Raw genomic sequence first — 21,645 nt, forward strand, 5'->3', positions numbered from 1 at the left:
TGACCTCCTGTGCATCACAGGTCACCAACCCCACCCAGCACCTGCACACTGACCCAGCAGCTGAAATGAGACCAAAGTGAAAGAGACTCACAGGAGACTGGACTATGATGTGCCACAGGCAGAGAACAGGAGGGATCGAGGTACTCCAGTGCCTCAGGCCCCTGCAGTGTCTTTGAGCACGAAAAGAGGGGACACCTAAAATGGCAGGCCTATCCTTCATTGCAGGAGCACCCAGCCCCCACTGCCACCCCTTGACTCAGGGCCGGATTAACCAGTAGGCTAATAAGGCTGTAGCCTTAGGCCCTTCTATTTGTAGGCCCTACTGGTCAGGCAGGGGGCACAGCTGGGGGGGGAGTGAGCTTGCTCATGCAGCCCTGCTGCAGCGCTCCTGCCAGCAGGAAAGGCAAAGCAGCCCCCCGTGGCTTGGAAGGAGCTCAGCCGGCAGTCTGCTGCCTCGCCCCGCGCTGCAGGAACACGCTGCCAGGGATCCGGTTAACACTGGTGACCGGACACTAAAATCCGGTTACCACGGGAACCCGTGCCAGCCCCAGGTGTAGTTTGAGCAGACGTTGCCCCCCGCTCCCCTGTTCCCCACACCCCTGATTTCTCCAGAGCTCTGCTTAGCTGTCAGGGAGGGAAGAGGCTCCCTCTGTCCCTCTCCACCGCTGAGGCTGGCAGGCAGCTCCAGGACGCTGCCTCCTGGGTCCTAGTGACCGTCACCGTCATCTTCTATGTGTGCTGGGTCCCATTTCTGGACAACTGGTGAGTGCCTGTGGGGGGACGGGGTATGGGGTGGCGGAGGGAAGAGGCAGTACCAGACCGGGAGGGTGGGAAGCTTGCACAGAACCTGCACACACTCTATCCAGCTCCAGCCAGAACTACTGCCCCTCCCATGTATAAGGAACGAATTCCCACACATTTGTAGGAAAAACAAAACAAAACATCCCATTCTGGATACCAGTACTTTAACTTTTACAGTATCTGCCCTGGAGGGGCTTCAGAGTTATGGTGTACTATGTTCAGTACTGTACGGAACTGTACTAAAAATCAAATAAATGCAATTTTTTTCTTCGATGTATTTTTCTGTACTGGGATGCACAGGCAACCAAGTTCTTTCTTTATGCTCAGCCTAGTTCCACAGGCCAATGCATCTTTGTACTTTTAAGGGCTTGCAAAAGCACTAGAGGAAGCTCAACACACAATGTTGTAGGTTTCTGCCTCTCCTCTCCCTCAAGGATTTTAAATCCACTTCTTAACAGGCTATGATAGACAGACTGGCTGAATAGAATAAAGGCAGGTTCAGTCCATTGGCTGGTTCTCTAGCAGTTCAATCCATCATAAAAGTACCTCACATTTGATTTCTTTTGAGTTTCATTCCAAAAACTTAAAGCTAAATAAACCTGAAGTTAGTCCTCATTTTTCTGCCCCAACTCAAACTAACTTCTTTCCCAAGTGGAAAATGTTGGGTAAGCCTGGAATGTGTGTGATTCGAGAAGGGAATGAGAACACAGGCCAAATCCTGCTGACAGTTACACCTGTGTCTCCTTAATGACTTCAGGGAGAACAGATTTTTTGCACAAGAATAGATTTTGGTCTCTTCTGCTTTTTCACACGTGGTATAAGCAAAATCTTATTCACTTTCCTCCCCTAAACTCTGAGCACTTAAAGAAAAAATAAAAGCAAGGTCTGCTTGATTTACACATGCAAACAAAACAGGAGGCTCTCCCTTCATTCTACACCAGCCTTAAACAAACACCAGACCTGATGTAACAAGGGTGTCACTACAGCAGCCTTGGTTGGACTGTTCTTTTGAAAGATCCTTAACAGTTCTTTTAAGATGCTGATTTTCAGTGAAGTCTTTTTGTTCAGGGGGACAGAGAACACAACAGGGAATAGCTGTGTTTTGTCAACTCCTAGTCATTCAAAAGCTGAACGCCTTTAGATTAAGTTTGTCTAATGTTTGTAAAGTGAGTTTGAAGAGCTAACATAGTACAGAAGTGCTAAATATTATGACTGGGCAACCATCTAAAGATCTGTGTCACTTCTAGCCGCTACCTTTTTGTTATAGAAAGCTTAAAACAAACAAATGCAAACCGTAGGGGGCTGGTGCACACAGAACCCCATGTCAGAGCTGCTGATCACACATTCTAGAACAGATAATACTTAGTCCTGCCATGAGTGCAGGGGACTAGACTAGATGACCTCTCGAGGTCCCTTCCGGTTCTGTGATTCTAATTGTGGAAGAGCTTGGTGACAGAATGGCCTGAGGTGGTGAATCACTGGAGATTAACTACACAAACTGGGTATCATCCCACAAACAATATTTGGGTTCAATGTGAAAACAGAAATTCATTGTCCTCAGCCAGTGCAACACTGGGAGACAGCTTTCAGAGCAAGACAGCCTGAAGTACAATGCCACCTGATGTAATTTTCCCACAACTACTTCTTCTCCTTCAGTGGATTTTACACCTGAGTGGTTTTCTGTTACATAATAAAAGCTGGCTGCCTCCCAGGCTATGTCTACACTACAGCCGGGATGGACGCTCTGAGATTGATCCACTGGCGGTCAATTTAGCCGGTCTAGTGAAGACCCGCCAAATCGACAGCAGATCGCTCTCCAGTCAACCCCTGTACTATACCCCCAATGAGAAGATTAAGGTAAGACGACGGGAGCTCTCCCGTCGACCCTCCGTGGTGTAGACCCCGTGGTAACTCGACCGAAGGTACGTCGACTCCAGCTACATTATTCACGTAGCTGGAGTTGCGTAGCGTAGGTCGACTTACCGCAGTAGTGTAGACATAGCCCCAGACTGCAGTCAGAGTGAGATAGGGTATGTGGTGTAGCTTGGGGGAAATACCTGCAGGGCTGGGCTTTGCACTGTGCCAGGTGGAGGGCTGAGGGTAGAAGCACCAGGTGGAAAGAGGTGAGGAGGACGGGGAATGTTGCAGTGTTCACCCTCATACAGATGAGCACTTCACTACCTAAGTGGAAGGAGCCCTAAGAAAAGGACAGTGTAGCATCCCTCATGCTACCTCTTACTCAGAAGTATCTGTTTGGAGAATTAAATGTCGTGAGAGTAGAATAAACGTGTTCATTTTACGTACATAAATAATAGGTAAATATGTATGTAGAGAAATGTTTGATGACTTCGTAATTTTTTTTGCAATATGTCATTCATACTTAGGCCCTCCCCTCCCATTAGCCTTAGGCCCCTCAGAACCATAGCCCGGCCCTGCCTTGACTCACTGCGGATTCTGGGTGCACAGGGACTGGAGGATCAGGTCTTTGGGGCGCAATATCAGGTCTTGAGAGGGACAGGAATGGTGCACGCTCCTTGTGCTGGGGCACATTTCACCCGGAACCGGCCCCATTCACTTCAGTGCACTTGCTCCTGAGAGGACAGGCAGCAGGATTAGGCCTGTGTGTGTAAAATGTTTGGAAGAACATACAGGCTGAGCGTTTCAAAGCTGCCTTGGTGTTTGGGCGCCCCGTTCCTGTTCATTTTAATAGGAATCAGGCATCCAAACCCCACAGGCAGCTCTGACACCGCAGCCATAAGTGCCAAGTTGTATTACTATTATGATGTTTTGGCGGAAGTGGAAGCTGGAAATTTGGCCTAGCTCATTTCTCCTGGGAGTCATGAATCTCCCCCGCTTCATGATCACCCTCGGATCTCTGTGTGCTAGCAAACAGCTGGGCACTCTGTCTTGTTTTCAAACAACTCACCCTATGATGTTGTTTGACATTCCCCTGTGCAGAGCCGAGTGCAGGAAGCCAACTGTATAAAAGTTATTGCTGTATGTGAGTGCTCTTCTGTATCTTCCAGTACTGTTCAGTGCCAGGGCTAGTTAACTGCCATTTTAAAAATAAAAGTCACTGTGGTGAATGAGTTGTGCCACTAAATGTGAATCTGCCTCATTTCAAAGCTTAAATTAATTGGAAAAGAGTCGGCCTTGATAAGAGTGAGTCTGAATGAAACACAGTCTGGTTTGTATCATCCTTTCTCTCTAGGCGAATGTGTTTATACATCAGGTATGCAGCATATTAGCATGCACATGTACTCCAAACGTTAGGGCATTGCTCCCAGTGGGAGTGGAACAGAATGCCTGTGAGAATCACTGCCGCTCTAGGGAGAGCGAGTCAAGTTGTCGACAGCTGCTCCCTGGGGCAGAAGTTGGTTTGACTGATCACGCCTCGCAGAAGAGTGGCCATTAGCCATTTTTGTAACACTGAATTTTGTTAACCATTGGAACGGCTTAGTAAAGGATGCGGTGGATCCTCCATGGCTTGACGTCTTGGTGAAGAGTTGATGTAAACAGCTGCCAGAGGAAGTCAGTTACAGTGCACGACACCTTGAACTGGTCCTGCAAAACCTAGGAAGTGTGCTACGTATTTCTGAGCACCATCCACTGGCACCCGGTCTATTAGCTAAATATATACATATATACAAATAGAGCTCTCCTAGGCTGTAACAAGATTAGATGTCCTTGTAGGAGCACAAGCCATAAGTTATTGCGCTTCATGAAGGAAATACTGTGGCCCGTGTTACGCAGAAGGTCAGATTAGATGATCATGGTGGTTCCTTTTGGTCATGAAATCTCTGAATCTGTGTTGGGGTATTGATTCAAGACTGATTCACAAGGAAGAGGAATAACCGACTGCACTTCCTGGAGCCTCTGGGTTCCTCTGGGGAGGTGACTTATTCAAGTCCTGATCAGGCCCAACTTTGCAAATAATTTTATCAGGTCAGACAATTTCAGCAGCAGAGATAAGAGTTTGCAAAGAGAGGGTGTATGCAAATTGGCATGCAAATCAGCATACAAATTTTTGTTATGCATTTATGAAAGAGAGTGAATTCCATGATATCATTACCGAATGGCAGATGTATTTAAAACAGGCCTGATCAACCCCCTACAGCAAAGCACACCTGACCTTTAAGCTCTTCCAGGCCTGGATTCAGATATTGCATCTTGGGCCCATCCTTCATTGTGTGTATATTTAATACCTGAGGAATGCATTCCATTTTCCCAATGCTGCTCCTGTTTGAAGCCAGTGAGAGCGTAGCCATGAACTTCAATGGAAGCAGGATCGGCTTGGATACACTTCTGGAGGGAATGCTGGTTACACACTGGTTTGTTTAGATGTGAAGTAATGCGTGAGAGCGAGATTATGGCCCAGCTCAGTTTATTACATTTCAGCTGTTGTCTCTGAGCTCACTTCCCATTTCCAGGTAAGTTCCAGGTGTTAAGAAATACCATCAGTATAGAGATCATTGCTTTTATAGTTTACTGCATGGTGTTATGGTTACTGGCCAGGATCACATGGCATATCTGAGGACTACCAGCTGTGACGGGTGGTAATTACTAACTACTACGTAGCCTCATTCACACTTGCCCTGTACTTTGTGCAATCATTTACATCAGTGCAAAGCACATGTAAAATGCTTCCCTACTGACCTGGTAGCAGTTTACATTCCGTTGCACTGATATAAATGATTACACGAGTTTACAGTGAATCAGTGAATAGTGAATCACGGCCACGGCTTTCAGGCTGCAGTCCAAGGTGAAATATTGGGAAAATCCTAGGGCTGCTGTTCCAGAGAACTAGTTGTGAGAAGGGAGCTGGCTGGGAGCGGGAAGCTGTGAGAAGCTGGATTACCACAGACTCCTGGGAGGGGAGGCCGTGAAACCCTAGGACAAGGGGTCAGCTGAAGAGCTTTTTTTGTCTGTTACATGCTTATGTTTAGACAAATAAACCTACTTAAAGGAGACAAGGCATGGCAGTGAGTGCTGATTAAGCTGGGGAGAAGCCCTGCCGTGTCATACATGGGGGAGAACATGGGCACTTCAGTTGTCCCCTGATACAAGGGCAGAGTGAGGTGGTGCCCGATGAGGAGGGGGAAATAGAGGCAGAGTGCTGGAGAGCGACCTTTGGCCACAAGGGGGCACTCACCATATTACACCTCCCTCCACCCCCATTAGCTGTTGCGTAGCAAGGCCATTCAGAATTGATTCTTTTAAACTTTTCCCAATACTGATATTGCAAAAAAAAATAAAAAAACACCTTAAAAGCGTAACATAAATTCTAACAGTAGTGTAGCCACAAAAAGAATAAAACATGGGATAAATCTCTCTCTTTCTCCTCCCGGCTCAGATAACAATCGTAATGATAGCTCAGATAATCTGCATTTACAATCAGTGAGTGACCACAAAAGAGGCCCCAGGGAAGCTGCAATCCATCGGAAGACTTTTCTTCTTATCCCATTGATCAAAGGACCGAACAAACAAATCAAGAACTGTCGGGGGATGTTTTTACCTTCGTTTTGACAAAAGGGTAATACCACGTTCTAGCTAAATTGCACCTTGCGGGGGTGCTGTGACAGCGTTTTAGTGCTTTCAGGGGAACAATGGTGTTCTGGCAGTGTAGGGGGAAGCGTGTTCTTGCTGGCATTGCCGCAGGCTGAAGAGAAGGAGTGAATGAGTGCCAGAGGCTGTGTCCAGGCATGGAAACCTGTCCAACGGTCACGATTTGTCTTGCAAGCATCTGGAGCTAGAGGACAGGCAAAAGGAGGACAAAGCCAGGTAACACCCACAGAGAGGTCAGGGGGCTAAAAGTGGGGAAATCCTTAGGCAACTGCAAAGCCTCACTGGGCCTGATCGGGTGAGACTGCAGTCAGTGGGAGTTAAGGGCAACAAAACCTTGTGGATCTGGGCGCAAGCACCAGAAGGTCCCTAGAAGTGTGGGAGGGGGGCGCCACTGGCACCTGGACTATGGCCCTGCCCCCCCACTCCACCCCAAGGCTCTTCCCCACTTGGCCTCCTCCCTCAAAGGCCCCACCCCTACTCCGCCTAGGGTTGCCAGGCATCCGGTTTTTGACCAGAACAGCCGCTCGAAAAGGGACCCTGGCGGCTCCGGTTAGCGCCACTGACCGGGCTGTTAAAAGTCCAGTTGGCGGCACAGTGGGGCTAAGGCAGGCTCCTTACCTGTCCTGGCTCCGCACGGCTCCTGAAAGCAGCCGGCATGTCCGGCTCCTAGGTGCAGGGGCGATCAGGGAAGTTCCGCGCGCTGCCCCCACCCCGAGCGCCAGCTCCACAGCTCCCATTGGCCAGGAACCACAGCCAATGGGAGCGGCGGGGGCAGCACCTACAGGCGTGGGCAGCGTGCACCACGTGGAGCTGCCTGGCCACGCCTCCACCTAGGGGACAGACATGTTGGACACTTCCCAGAGCTGTACCAGGGCAGGTAGGGAGACTGCCTTAGCCCTGCTGCGCCACTGACCGGGAGCCACGTGAGTAAGCGCCACCTGGGTGGAGCCTGAACCCCCACATGCACCCCAACACCCTGCCCCAGGTCAGAACACCCTCCGGCACCTAACTCCCTCCCAGAGCCTGCACCCCAACCCCTGCCCCAGCCCTGAGCTCCCTCCCGCACTCCAACCTCCTGCCCCAGCCCTAAGTCCCATGCTGCACCCCAAACCCCTCATTCCCAGCCCCACCCCAGAGCCCACACCCCCAGCCAGAGCCTTTACCCCCTCCCACACCCCAACCCCCTGCCCCAGCTCAGGGAAAGTGAGTAAGAGTGGGGGAGAGCGAGCGACAGAGGGAGGGGGATGGAAGAGTGGGGGTGGGGCCTCAGAGAAGGGGCAGGGCATGTTCGGTTCTGTGTGATTAGAAAGTTGACAACTCTAGCTCCTCCCCAGGCCCTGCTCCTGCTCAGCCCCTTCCCCTGAGGCCCCCCGCCCGCTGCTCGCACCTCTTCACCCCCTCCCCTGAGACCTCCCCGCCCACGCCTCTTTGCCCCCTCCCTTGAGGCCCCCCAGGCCTGCCTCTTGCTCCTCTCTGCCCCCTCCTCCAAGGAGCGAACAGAGGGTGTGGGGGGCCTCGGGGGAAGAGGCAGAGCAGGGATGGGAAGAGGAGCCACAGGAGAAGAGGACGAATGTGAGCAGGGCCTCGGGGTGGAGCTGAGGTGGGGCCAGTGCTCCAAAGGCAGCAGGCTGGTACACCTCCAAAGGGAGATGCGTCGCCTCCTGTTTGGGAGGCTTAGCCTCCCCTGGCCTCTTATACCCGCCGCCCATGGATTTGGTCAACCCAAAGAGGGCTTAAATTGGATGTAAGTCATTCATCGGCCTTATGTGACCCATCCATTCAGAGTTGTTATGATTGTTGTTGTTTGTCTGTAGCACCTTTAGGGCCCTAACCAAGATTGTGGGGCCCCCTCCTATTAGGTACTGTATAAACACAGCAGGAGACCTGAGTTCAATTTCTGGCTCTGCCACTGACCTGCCGGGTGACCTTGGGCAAGTCACTTTCCCCTCTGTGCCTCCAATGCTTCTCTTGCCCTCTGTCTGGGTCTACGGAAATTGTAAGCTCTGTGGGGCAGGGACTGTCTTTTAAGGTGTAGAAATTGTGAAAAACCGGGACAGGGAATGGTGGGGCAATAGGCACCTATATAAGACAAAGCCCCGAATATCAGGACTGTCCCTATCAAATTGGGATATCTGGTCACCCTACTGTCATCTACTGTGTGTTTGTACAGCACCTAACACAGTGGGGCCAAGATCTCGGTTGCGGCTTCTGGGTGCTACTGTTAGACAAGCAGGTGCTATTGTAATATAAAAGAGGGTCCAAATCAAGGCGCTGATCCCGGGTGATGCCAGACTAACTAGATGCCAGGTGGCTCTAGTCCATGTTTCATCCCTGATATCACTGTTGCTCACACTTTGCCCAACCAAGGGTCACAGTAGCAACTTATCAGGAGCCCGAAGACCTATTTGTAATTGATATAAAATGATCGCATTGCTGCCACTGTCACTTTAATATGGGGGTGTGGCCAATGGAGGCTTTCCGACTCCCAGCATGCACTGCTTCATCTTGAGCTGAGCAGGGCACCGCCACCTCATTAAAGACGGGGGCGGCAGCATGGTGTATTTTTTTCCACAGGGCACCGTTGGGCCAGGTCTGCACTTTGGCTTCCCCAATATTTTGTGCATATGTAGACATGGGTTTTCATATTCTTAGTTCCACACTGATTTTTGCACCAGGGCTCAGTTTTGCAGTCCCATGGCAGGAAAAACTCCTACTGATCTCAGTGGGACATGCACTCTCAAAGGGCTGTGGGAGTGGACAGCTATGGTAGCTGATGCAGACTTGCTGAAATAGAATATTGGTGTCATTTGTTAAACTTTAATAACTAGCTTGCCTAACAAAGCCAAGAATTCAGGAACCTTGTTTCCCTAAGCACTTTATTGGGTAATTATGCTTCGAGCTCACTTTAAAAAAAAAAAGGCTTCTCTGAAAATATTGTTCTTACCACTGGGTGAAAAATCTGTGTGTTTAAACCTCAGAGGAACACAGCTCAATTGCTGGCCCATACGATGTTGTTATGATGACAGTCCATGGGATTTGGTTGTACGCTGAGCAATAGACTCATCATCGTTGTCCACAAGTAATGCAAGCCCATGTAGCATACTGGGGGGGGCTCAGAAATGAATGAAACACAGTCTAATCAACATTGGTCTCTTAAAGAGGAGATGGAAAAGACTTTTATGACATCTTGTCCATGTTGCCTCTAGTGCTTAGATGGACATTCTAGATACACTGATGATTAGATAGATACATCAATTTAGAGACCAAAGGCTCACTCTCGCAATAATAGAAGTCAATTAATATTTTTGTCAAAGGGGGCAGGATGAAGCAGATAGATAGATAGTATATTTCCAGTTCTTTGTCTAATCTAACTTTAAATGTGTAAGCAATGGAGCATCCACTACTTCCCCTCGGAGGCTAATCCATCATCTAACAGAGCTCACCTGTAGCAAGCTTTTCCTGATAGCCAGATCCACTTGCCTTTCCTCCCCCACCCCCCCTCCATTATTTGGTGTTAAATCTTCATTTATGACATGCACAAGTGCCACTAGCATGGTGTCTGTGTCAGCTTTTTTCTTAGAAATTCAGCCTTTTGGGGATTAATAACTTAATCAACAAAAATGGTGTTGCTGTGGGCAGGGAACTTGCTTCCAAGGTCTCAGCCCATGAGCGCATTTAATTTTTCCAAATTAAAAGGGGGGGGGGAATGTCTTTGGGCCATTTTGGCTCAGAGTTAGGACAGCAAAAAGAGTAAAAAAATATATATCTATAGCTCTATCTTTACTTAGGTTCAGATGTGGTCTCTCTCAGGGTATGCACATGTCCAGCCATTTGATAGCATGGTTAGCAGCCAGGTGAAGAGCCGGTAGCCCGCGGGCGAAGTAAGTCAGCAGGCACTTTCCAAGGATATGCAACGTCGCACTCCCTGTCAGTGCCCAGGCAGGGGAAGCAAGTGAACCGAATTCGGTGATGAATTTTGGTCACGTGCCATCTGACTGCGACCCTGATGTATGGCCCATCCTTCGACTTTTGAGCCACTGGACCATCACTTCGAATTCTTCAGATTAATGCTGAGGGTCTGTCAGCAGGTAAGTGCAGCAGCGTTAGTGCTTTAGCCCCTCGTCACAGCAGCGACGTAATCTGCTTGGATGTGGTCTGGGCTTTCAGTGTTGCACTCCTGGCAGCTCAGAAAATAGCCGTGCCCTTTATTTTTCCTCCTTTTTTTCTTTTTCCTGAGGATACTAATGTCATGGTGTTTATCAGCCGTGATCCAGCAAAGCACGTGTGCATGTGATCCAGGCCATTCCTATTCAGCCCAGCACTTAAGTTAATGAGACTTAAGCACATGCTTAACTTTAAGCATGTGCTTACCTGCATTGCTGAATCAGGGACTGATCCAGCGCCCACTGAAATCAATAAGAGTTTTTCCATTGACTTTAATGGATCAGAGCCTCGGTCCCCAAGTGCTGAACATAGTGTAACCCCCCTTTCTTCCCTGGGTTACTCGGGAACAGGCAACACTCACCTGTGCCTGGGCGCCTGATGTTGTTGACATTAAAGAAGATCCTGAGTATCCCAGTGGTGCTGTTGGATAGGTGGGAATTCCCTAGTCACCCCTCTGCTGCAGTCCCTTTACTCCTAAAGGAAGTTAAAATTGCCGGTGCCTCCACCGGGCTGGCCCCTGTACACGCTCAATGGCGTGCCTTGGGAACCTCCAGCAATAAACCCCTTCAAATAGTAATAATAATAATTAATAATAACCTGTGGCATGGATCTAACTCAAATACCAATTCTAAATAATATACATCCAATATACTTAAATTAGAGCTAACACTCCTTTACTTAACAACTTAAATATCAGGGTATAACAGACTAAGATGAAATGTCACTATTAATTTAAATCCACAGGGGCAGTTGAATAAAATCAATTAACGAATATAATATACAGTGATAAATGAAACTTGTGTAACTGGCATTTACCCTGCCGCCATTCACCCCACCCCGCAGCGCACACTCCTCTGGATCTCAGAGTCCCAGGCACTTGCTTGCGTGGGCGCACTGGAAGACCTGCAGCTGGAGACAGCGCTCTGTTGGTTCTGTGCGTCAGTCCAGCCAAGGCAACACGCTGCACAACCCCTCTGACGATTGGAGCTGGTCCCACCAAATGCCAGCAGCTCTGGGCCCTGGTTCGTGGGAAGATCCTTCTGCCTCTCCTCAGACTCAGTCTCTCTGCTGTGCCCCTTCCCTTGCAAGTACTTTCCCAAACAACAGTGGGGGTTCCTCACGGTTCCCTCACTGCAGCCCCACCTCAGTCAGCTCTAGGCACAGCAACAGTCTCTGCTCTGACCCCAGTGAAGCCACCAACAGCCTCTGAGGCTCCCTCAATCAAAGCCCCTGCAGGCTCTCAGCAGCAGCTTCTGGCTTCCTAGCAGCAGCTCCTGGTACGGACAGAGCTCCACAGCAGCAATCTCACTCCTTTTCCCAAAAATGGAGTCCACCGCCTGCTCTCCCTGCACGAGGAAGTCGCTACCTCTTTCCCCAAAGCATCATGGGAGTTGTGGTCTCTAAGGCTAGATTGCAGCCAGGGGCGGCTCGTATGTTTTTTGCCGCCCCAAGCATGGCAGTCAGGCGACCTTCAGTGGCACGCCTGCGGGCAGTCCGTTGGTCACGCGGATTCGGCGGCGTTTCTGCGGGTGATCTGCCGGTCCCGCGCCTTCGGCGTACCTGCTGCCAAACTACCGCCAAAGCCGCGGGACTGGCGGACCTCCAACAGGCATGCCGCCGAAGGACGCCTGACTGCTGCCCTCACGGCGACTGGCAGGCCGCCTCCCCTTGTGGCTTGCCGCCCCACGCCCGCGCTTGCTGCGCTGGTGCCTGGAGCCGCCCCTGATTGCAGCACACAGGCTTTCCCCCTGGAACTCTCCCAATAAAGTTCAGAGGCCCCTCTAGGAAAGGAACATAGCAGCTGCCACACAAGTTCAGACCCAGGGTCCATCTGGTCCAGTTTCCTGTCTCAGACACAGGGCCGGCTCTGGCTTTTTTGCCACCCCAGGCAAAAAAGCCTCCCGTCGCCCCCGGCCCCCCGGCGGGGAGCGCAGCAGGGGAGGGGGCCGAGGCCGGCCGCAGCCCCGCTCTCCCCGGCCGGCCGGAGCGCCAGGGGGAGGGCGGTGAGCCCGCCGCGGCTCCGCTCTCCCCAACCGGCCGGAGCGCCGGGGGGAGGGCAGCGAGCCCGGCCGGGGCCCCACTCTCCCCAGCCGGCCGGAGTGCCGCCCCCCTCCAGGTGCCGCCCCAAGCACCTGCTTGGTCGGCTGGTGCCTGGAGCCAGCCCTGCTCAGACAGTGTCTATAACCAGATGCTTCAAAGGATGGTATAAAAGCCCCACAGTGGGGAGATGTGGCACTATCAGTCCCACGCATAGGTATCATCTGGGCCCATTGTAAAACTGTGAGTTGTGTATGTTGTACAAGAGACAGGAATGTGACCTTTCAAGCAAATAACATGTTTTTAAAATTGCGGGTGTATATTTTTCTGAGCCATGATGACTCCTGATGAGGTGCAATGCAACTTTAGGCCGTGATCCTGCAAACATTTAAACCCTAGCAATTACTCTCCTGAGTAGTGCTGCTGTGTTCAGTGAGACTACTCGCGGGAGTAAATGCACTCAAATGCATCAGGGTTTGCAGGATTGGGCCCATATTTTGTGCCGCAGTTTTCCTACACGTCAGTCCCTAGGGCTAAGTAATGAACAATTGCAGAGTTCAGCAATAGCTTAGAACATATTGACTTTACTGAAATAAATCTCCATATTTATTAACCCAAAAGGTAAATATTGACTGAGGTGAAAGGACAGTCAATATTTACCAGGAGGGATAACAAAACAATGCAGCAGCTGTGAGAGACACCCAGGGCATATCTGCACTCCCGGGGCAGGAGCTGCATGACTGGCTAGGAAATACGTAACCCTACTTCCCACAAAGAGCTAACAAGTTGAGACTGGTAGGAAACCTGGTGAAAAGAAAATAATAGTACTTGGGCCAGGATTCAATGAAGCACTAAAACACTTTCAGGGAAGCACATGCTTTAGAACCCAGGCCTAAAAGTATTATTCTCCCCATTGTACATCAGGAGAAACTGAGGCAGAGAGATTAATAGCATGATCTGCAGAGGTGCTGAGCGTTCACAGCTCCAGCCAAAGTCAATGGGAGCTGCGGGTGCTCAGCCCCTCTGAAGAGCTGGCAGTAAGGCCTTCATCCTGGGCTCGTTGAAGTCAGTGGCAAAACTCCCACTGATTTCCATGGTGCAAGTTCAGGCCTTAAGTGATTTGCCCAAGGCCACAGAGGGGGAGTCAGTGTCTCAAGTGGGGAGCTCTTGGCTCCCAGGCCTATGCTCAGACTACTCAACTACAGTAGCAGCCAGAGGAGAAAACAGGTAGGGAGGAGGACGAGAGGCGGAAAAGGACCATATATAAGCCCATCAGTCAAGACTGAGTTAAGTGCCCCAGTTTCAGGCCATCCCTAATAGGTACAGAGTGCAATAAACATTTGACTGGCTGCAGCGGCAGGAGAGTGGGGTGAAGGATTCTCACCACGTGTATTTTTTCTTTTCAGGAAGACTTGTCCGTGCATAAGTTTGCAACACATTTCCAACGCCCCTGGAGCAATGGTGGGAAATTTGAAACCACCCAATTAAATTTTGCACAAAAGCCATGTTAGCTCGAAAATCGCCACTTGTGAATGTTGAACGGGGGGTTGCTATTTACAGGATTCACGGAGGGTTATTTTCATGTACAAGGAGCTGTGACATGGGGAGGGCACTACCCGGTAACCAAGAGGTTAACATCAGCCAAGCTTCTTCTAGCCTTTCCACAGATGCTAAGGGAAGAAGGGGGTGCGGGAATAGAATACCTTTCTGAATTCCCAGAGCGATGGGATCAGGCTCTATCAGATTTCTGTTTCCTTTTCTGCTGCTGGGAACTTGTTTATATTTTTTTGTTATAAACATGAATCCTCCAGGAAAAGACCTTTCATCTTTCATCAAGGTTGGACATTTTCCTAAAACATCTGCTCTAGGCCAGCAAGAAGTTACTGGGCTTGATAGAGTTCACTTACACTGCAGGAAATAATAATTCCTTCCTCAGCAGGAATTCTGTGACCTGTGTTACTGAGGTGATCAGACTGGATGATCACAATTGTCCCTTCAGGCTTTAAAATCTAGTATTAATCTTGCAGGGACTTTGTGAGTTTTCAGGTTGTTCATTGCATAGGAAAGTTCTGTTCCTGCAATGTCATGAGAAGAGGAAAATCGATATTTCAGAGGGTGCAGAACTGCATGAAATCCATAAGTGAAAAAATTCACACTAATTTTTCCCACCTCTTCAAGGCAGTGATTTTTATTCACACTCAGCTGGATTGTGCTTGGCAACTAAAGGGTGTAATAAATATACTTGTAATCCTGGCTAACCAGGTTCCTTTTACGAAGAGGCAGTGCTTATGTCATCTGAGTTCTCTCCCTGACTTCTTTTGCCAGTATGTCTGTAGTGGGAACTAGGTGAGAGAAAATCAAAATGACTCACGCTGGGAATTTCACAACAGTTTTCTTTCCCATTTGCTGTTGGCTTTTGAATTGCCTTGACTTTATCAGACCAAACCACTCTCCTAAATACAGGTCTCTACCTGCACGTTCCTCCAGAGGGGGAGGTCAAAGTGAGGTCTGAAATGCAGGGCGGGGGAATCAGCGGCCCCTGTGATGTATAGTTGTGCAGCAGTCTCCATAGTTGCCCCATGAAGGGATTGTTTGGGGTGAGGTTATTTGGGGGGCTGCAGATTCAGTGATCAAGCCTCAAGCATGTAGGCCTTGTCTGCACCCAGCTTTTTCTTAACTCTCCTGTTGTTGCAGCTCCACTGGTGATAGTAACAGTAGCCGTTGCCACTGTAACCTGATTGTCCATTGAAAATCTTTGCTCCTTCTGCACTGATTTGAACAGATCTTGGGCTGCCAATTTTGGTTGGACGTATTCCTGGAGGCTTCATCACATGATAATCTTTAATGAAAGATTAATCTATAATTCCTGGAGACTCCAGGACAATCCTGGAGGGTTGGCACCCCTAGTGCCATGTATACAAATCAAAAGCTCATGATCTGTAGATAGCAAAAGTAGAATCAGAGTTGGGGTTAGGGGCTTGGATCTTGCAGCACCATAGAATCATAGAATATCAGGGTTAGAAGGGACCTCAGGAGGTCATCTAGTCCAACCCCCTGCTCAAAGCAGGACCAATTCCCAACTAAATCATCCCAGCCAGGGCTTTGTCAAGCCTGACCTTAAAAACCTCTAAGGAAGGAGATTCCACCACCTTCCTAGGTAACCCATTCCAGTGCTTCAACATAGCCAGGCCTGATTTTCACAGGGAAATCAGTGGCCACCGGCTGACACCAGGGTTGCCTTACTCTCACCATCAGCTTGTCCTAAAACAGTAAGGCTAAAGGCAGGGAGGCCAGTGAGCAGGGCACTCAGCTAGAGACCTGGGTTCAACTCCTCACTCTGCCACTGTCCTACTGCATAACCTTAGGCAAGTCACATCATCTATCTGTGCCTTAGTTTCCCCTCCCACCTATTCTGAATTTAGACTGTCACTCTTTGGGGCAGGGATTGTCTCTTACAATGTGTAGGTATAACAGGGCTATGATCTCTTTCAGGGCTTCCAGACTAATGCAGTATTGCCAACTCTCATGACTGTTGGTATTTTTCTTGAGGGCCCTGCTCGAGGAATCATGAAAACCCCAGCTTTCATTAAACAAAAAAGAAGTTTCTAGCTCTCATGGTTGCAGAGGAAAACTGGAAAGCAAAACCCAGGGGCCCCCTGGAGATTCAAAAACTTGAAGGGATATTAAAAAAGGAATTCAAAAATTGTTATTTTTTAAAAGCTCAAGATTTTTAAGCCATCCTCCTGAATTTTTGTTTTTTAGACCTGGCTCATGATTTTTTGAATGTTTGGGATGGGCCACACTGCTACTGTAATGCAAAGAATAATGAATGAGGTAAATGGGTGAGCGCTGACAAGACTGGGTTCTGATCTCATTAGCTGGGCAGACAAGCCTGAGTTTGAACGGCCAGGGCAGAAAATGCAACTGTGGTGTAACATTTAGGCATTCCCCAAAGCTTCATGCTGAGTCATGCAAGTGTCAAGGTAATATGGTGGTGGGTGCTTTGATTAGGTTAGATTAGATTGGCTATGTCTTTGCTGGGGAAAAAAGGTGTGGTCTTAACTCCGCTTAAAATAAGAGTGAAGACATAGCGACTTGGTTTTAACTGGGTTTAGCAGTTTGAGTTCAACTCCACTAAAGGAGTTCCTCACACTCCTAATCTGAGTTGCTGTATCTTCACTGTTTGCTAACCTGAGTTAAGAACACACCTCTTTTTGCAGTGAATACACGATTTTTGTGCAAGCATCTGGGAGTGTGACAAAGGCAGACAAGCCCTTACACATACCCTGGTCACTGACACTGCAGGGGAAGTTAGCTATTGAAAGATCTCCCTGTGTGCTAAGAAAGCTCGTGAGAAATAAGGGGGAAAGATGGTGGCTGATTATGTTGTTGGTTTTTAAGCCACTCCTGTTTTTTGTTGTTGTTGTTGAATGCTTGGGGTTCACAATATTGGTGACTGAACTTAATTCCAGCTAGGCAGCACAACACCCATCTTCTGCTCCTGCCGCTATGCCAGAGGCTTTGGCTGACACCTCATCACTAGGCTAGCTGGCGTTCGCTGCAGCTTAACCACATTAGCTAGATCTTCCTTTCAGGGCCATGCCCTAACCACTGTGGTTGACAACACTCAGACATTCAGCGTCACACTAGCTCCTAACTATGAGGTATTGTCTCTGCTGTGAGTAGGTGGGGAACAAGCAAAAGGGAGGATACACAAGAGCTTCTCGCTCGCACCTTCTCGCACGGAATCATAACAACTAGAGGTGCAAGGATCTTGGTGAATTTACATTCGCAACACCCCTTTCAGGTAAGGCAGTTTTATTGCCACCCACTTTAAATGGAGACGGGAATCACAGCCAGATTAAGGGACTTGCCCACGGTTGCACAGGAAGCCTGTGACACAGTGTAGTGTTGAGCACAGAGGCCCAGAGCCTCAAAACTCCATTGAAATGAATGGGCTGTGTCTACACATGCAGCGAGCTGTCCCACTGCAGCACGTCTGGTGAAGACTCTCCCATCGGCATAAAAAACCTACCTGCATGAGCTCTCCCACCGAAATAGCACTGTGCACGTGAGCACTTACGTAGGTGTAATTTATGTGGCTCTAGGGGGAGGTTTATTCACACCCCTGAGCTATATAAATTATGCTGACATACGCTGAAATGTAGATATGGCTTTAGTCACCTAAATACCTCTGAGGATCTGGGCCAGACTTTTAAATTCCATTTCATTGTCTTAATCACACCACCACTCTTCCCCCTGTGATCTCAGTGGAGTCAATCTAGTTTTACAGTGGGTTCTTCAAAGAGCTCAGAATCTAGTGCACGATACTATTTACAGGACTATGGCAGAGCCACATAATACAGTAACTCCTCACTTCAAGTCATCCCGGTTAACGTCGTTTCGTTGTTATGTTGCTGATCAATTAGGGAACATGCTCGTTTAAGGTTGTGCAATGCTCCCTTCTAACATCGTTTGGCAGCCGCCTGCTTTGTCTACTGCTTGCAGGAAGAGCAGCCCGTTGCAGCTAGTTGGTGGGGGCTTGGAACCAGGGTGGACCATCAGCCCCCCGCTCCCCTAAGTTCCCTGTGCAGCAGCTGCCTGCAGTTCAGCAGTCCCTCCCCCACACTGCCATGTGCTGCTCCTGCCCTCTGCCTTGGAGCTGCTCCCCGAGACTCCTGCTTGCTGTGCAGGGCGGAGGGAAGGAAGAGGGGGGCTAATGTCAGGGTATCCCCCTCCCCCCTGCTCCTGCATCCCACTTACCCCATCTTCCATAGAGCGGGGGGGGCGGGGGACACCAGGGCTCCGGCAGGAGGGAGCTTGCAGCAGCTGCGGTCTCAGCAAGCTGATCTAACACTAACAAGGCAGTGTTCTTAAAGGGGAAATGCCCATATCTCTCACACATATGGTGTGTGTCTCTGTCTGCGATGTCTCCCCTCCCTCCATTCCTGTTGCCTTGTAGAGCGAGAGAGTTAACCCTTGAGGGCTCAGCCAATTGCTAGTTCATCATTTAGCAGTAAGGGAAATATCCCACCCTCTGACTCCTCCACCTCAACCAAGCTTCACAATCATCATCGCTGTGTACCAGTATTAAATTGTTTGTTTAAAACTTATACTGTGTGTGTGTGTGTGTATATATATAATATAGTCTTTTATCTGATGAAAAAAATTTCCCTGGAAGCTAACCCTCCCCCCATTTACATTAATTCTTATGGGGAAATTGGATTCGCTTAACATTGTTTCACTTAAAGTCGCATTTTTCAGGAACATAACTACAACGTTAAGTGAGGAGTTACTGTACTGATGTTAGTCAAACATTTTAAGGCTACAGTGGACCATTGTGATCTATTCTGATCAGCTGCATAACACAGGCCAGAGAATTTCACTCCCAGCAAGCCCAATAAGGCATGTGGTTAAAGTTATGTAGGAGTGGGTTGTGCCGCACTTTCACTGTGGAATTCCATTGTGGCATTGTGGTTTCTGGCTCTCTAACTGTGGCCGTACATGGAGAAATCAATCGAGAGAAGAAAGTTTAAATTGCCCTTTTTAGTCTTTTTTTTCCATAAAAAGGGGAGTTAAACACAAATCTTGATTTATATCTTTGTCATTAAAGTAGAAATAAAAAGGTAAAAGTCTCAGCTCAAACTTCACTCATTCACAATGCACATGTGGAATATTTCAAATTACTAGTGCTACTAAATGTAAATTCAGTACATGAGGGGCCTAATTATCCCCTCAAATATGCATGCACAATTGGCATTATATATATATGTATCGGTGGCCAATATTGTCCTATACCAAGTGTGAGAAAGGTAAGGTTGCTTTTGAGCACTGTACTCTTCTACTTCCTGACTTTGGAAGGGTTAATAATATAACCTTAACATGACACATGTGGTGGTATCTATGTGATACATTGCAAAGCCCTTGGAATAAATTCCACCTTTGATGACCTCCCGTGCATTGTCCCATGGGAATACTTCTAACATTACAAATGTGTACATAGCTTCAGAGAGCCACTGTTTTATTTTTAATCAACCTGCTAAACAAATGTCTCCTTTCTGCAAAATGTGGAATTTCCCCTCAAAACTACCTACAGGAAGCCCAGCACAGGCAATATCCTGTATTTGGGCCAACGACCGATCAAAGTTTGATATCTCACAAATCTGCTCCTGAATCTCAATAGTTTGTCTTCGGTGAGGACCACACTACTTACTCTAGTCCCGGAAGGTCCCAAGTTATAGGATGAGGTCAGAGTCTTCACTGTCACTCCCGTTTCACACTGGAGTGACTCCTTTGAAATCAGTAGAGCATCAAAAAAGGAGTCATGCAACCGAGAATCTGGTCCATGGCATTTTTATGTATAGGACAGTTCAAGGTCATTTTGAATGTATTGGTTATAAATAGGTGGTAGGTAAGACACCTGGCTTTCCAGGGAGGAGACAAAAAACGGTCCTCGTGACTTTTAAATCAGTTTTTTTCTGTACCAGACATAGAATGCATGATGAGGTGGCATAAAGATTTGTGGCCAGATGTGTTGCTCTGGTATCAGCTGGATCTGGTCAGTTGATAATCCCTCCAGTGTGGGAGAAGTCTCAGTCGACATAAAACCAGCTCTTGTACCATCCCCAACCATCCAGTTTTAGCACAGGGTGTGAGAAGTGGGCATTGAAATGGCCATGTGTTCCACCAGTCCTTGGCCGCTGTACAGTCCCCTGGGGAATGCTGGCAGAGGTTAGCATAGTCCTTAGGCCACGGGTGCTGGTGAAGGTTGGCCTAGAGAACCAGGGAGCCATAACTAGCTTCCTGGTGGTCCCCTTTCTCCTGTTCTGTGTGGTGATCTGCCTGACTATTTCCGGCTCCCTCCCTTTACTTGTGAGTAATGCAACCATCCCAGACATGTGCTAATTCAACCTTCATGCCACCTCTCTTCATATGTTTAAAATAAACCCTAAAGATCTAAAAGATCATAACTGATATTCCTAACTCCCCAGCTCTGACACACCCAATTCCTTACACACAAAAAGATTAGAAAAATATGGGTCCCTACCCGGGCAATATCCCACTCTGGGCCCAATCCTGCCACGTTCATTCACTAATATTAAAATCCATGTGACTATTTGTGTGAGTAGGGACTGTTATTTGGACTCAAGGTTGTGGGATTGGGACTCTTTAGGCGAATTTATGTATTCAGAAACCTGATTGTTTAAACAAAATAATCTGAGATAACAGAATGGGAATCATTACTGCTATTTGTTTCCCTGTTGCAGGGGCCTGATTCTTATTCCTTGTGCACCAACACTCCTATAAAAAGCAACAGCAGTGTCGGGTGTGCAAGAAATGCAGAAGCAGGTCTTTTCCCACTCAGGGACACAGTCTCTAAGGGTTTGTCTACACGAGGGGCTTAATCTGCAGTTTTCTGATGTGCATCCAGTTACACGCAATATGCAGCCGCGCTAACAACATGCACACAGGACAGCGGTGCACCCTTTCACTCTGGCAATGGCTTGCTGCATACTAAGCACTTGGTGTTTGCGGAGGGTATCCCATGGTCCTGGGCTTCGCTGCATCCTGGGATTTTTCTTGCTGTGCATTGTGGGATGCATAGCGGAAGCAAGGCGGATTCAAATTTTAAAAAACACCATGATTCATCTGACTCCACCCCTGACTTGGTTTCTGGGTGGGCTTGCACCATTTTTGAATTCTTGTCAGCCAGCATGGACCCAACAGTACTTCATGCCATTAGGCTGGCAACCTCAAACCTGCAGAGACCACATTTCAACACTCAAAGCTGGATGAATTAGTCTTGGGACTTCTCCTGCTGGACCACCAAGCAGATGATGTGCTAGTGGCAGCAGCTTCTCCAGCCAGGGCCGTAGCAACAAAGAACGTGGCCCCCTGCGAACGGTGGCCCCGTCCGAACATATGTCCGGGCGGGGCCCCTTACAATGCAGAAACTGGAATGCGGTATTTATTTTGCCACTTTTAGGGGCCCCCTTCCTTGCGGGGCCCCCTCCAGTCAGAGGGTATGGAGGGCGCTCGCTACGCCTCTGTCTCCAGCCACAGGAGGAGCTTCAGAGA

This window comes from Terrapene carolina, unplaced genomic scaffold (assembly GCF_002925995.2).
Source record: "Terrapene carolina triunguis isolate 2854851 unplaced genomic scaffold, T_m_triunguis-2.0 Scaffold97, whole genome shotgun sequence".
NCBI lineage: Eukaryota > Metazoa > Chordata > Testudines > Emydidae > Terrapene > Terrapene triunguis.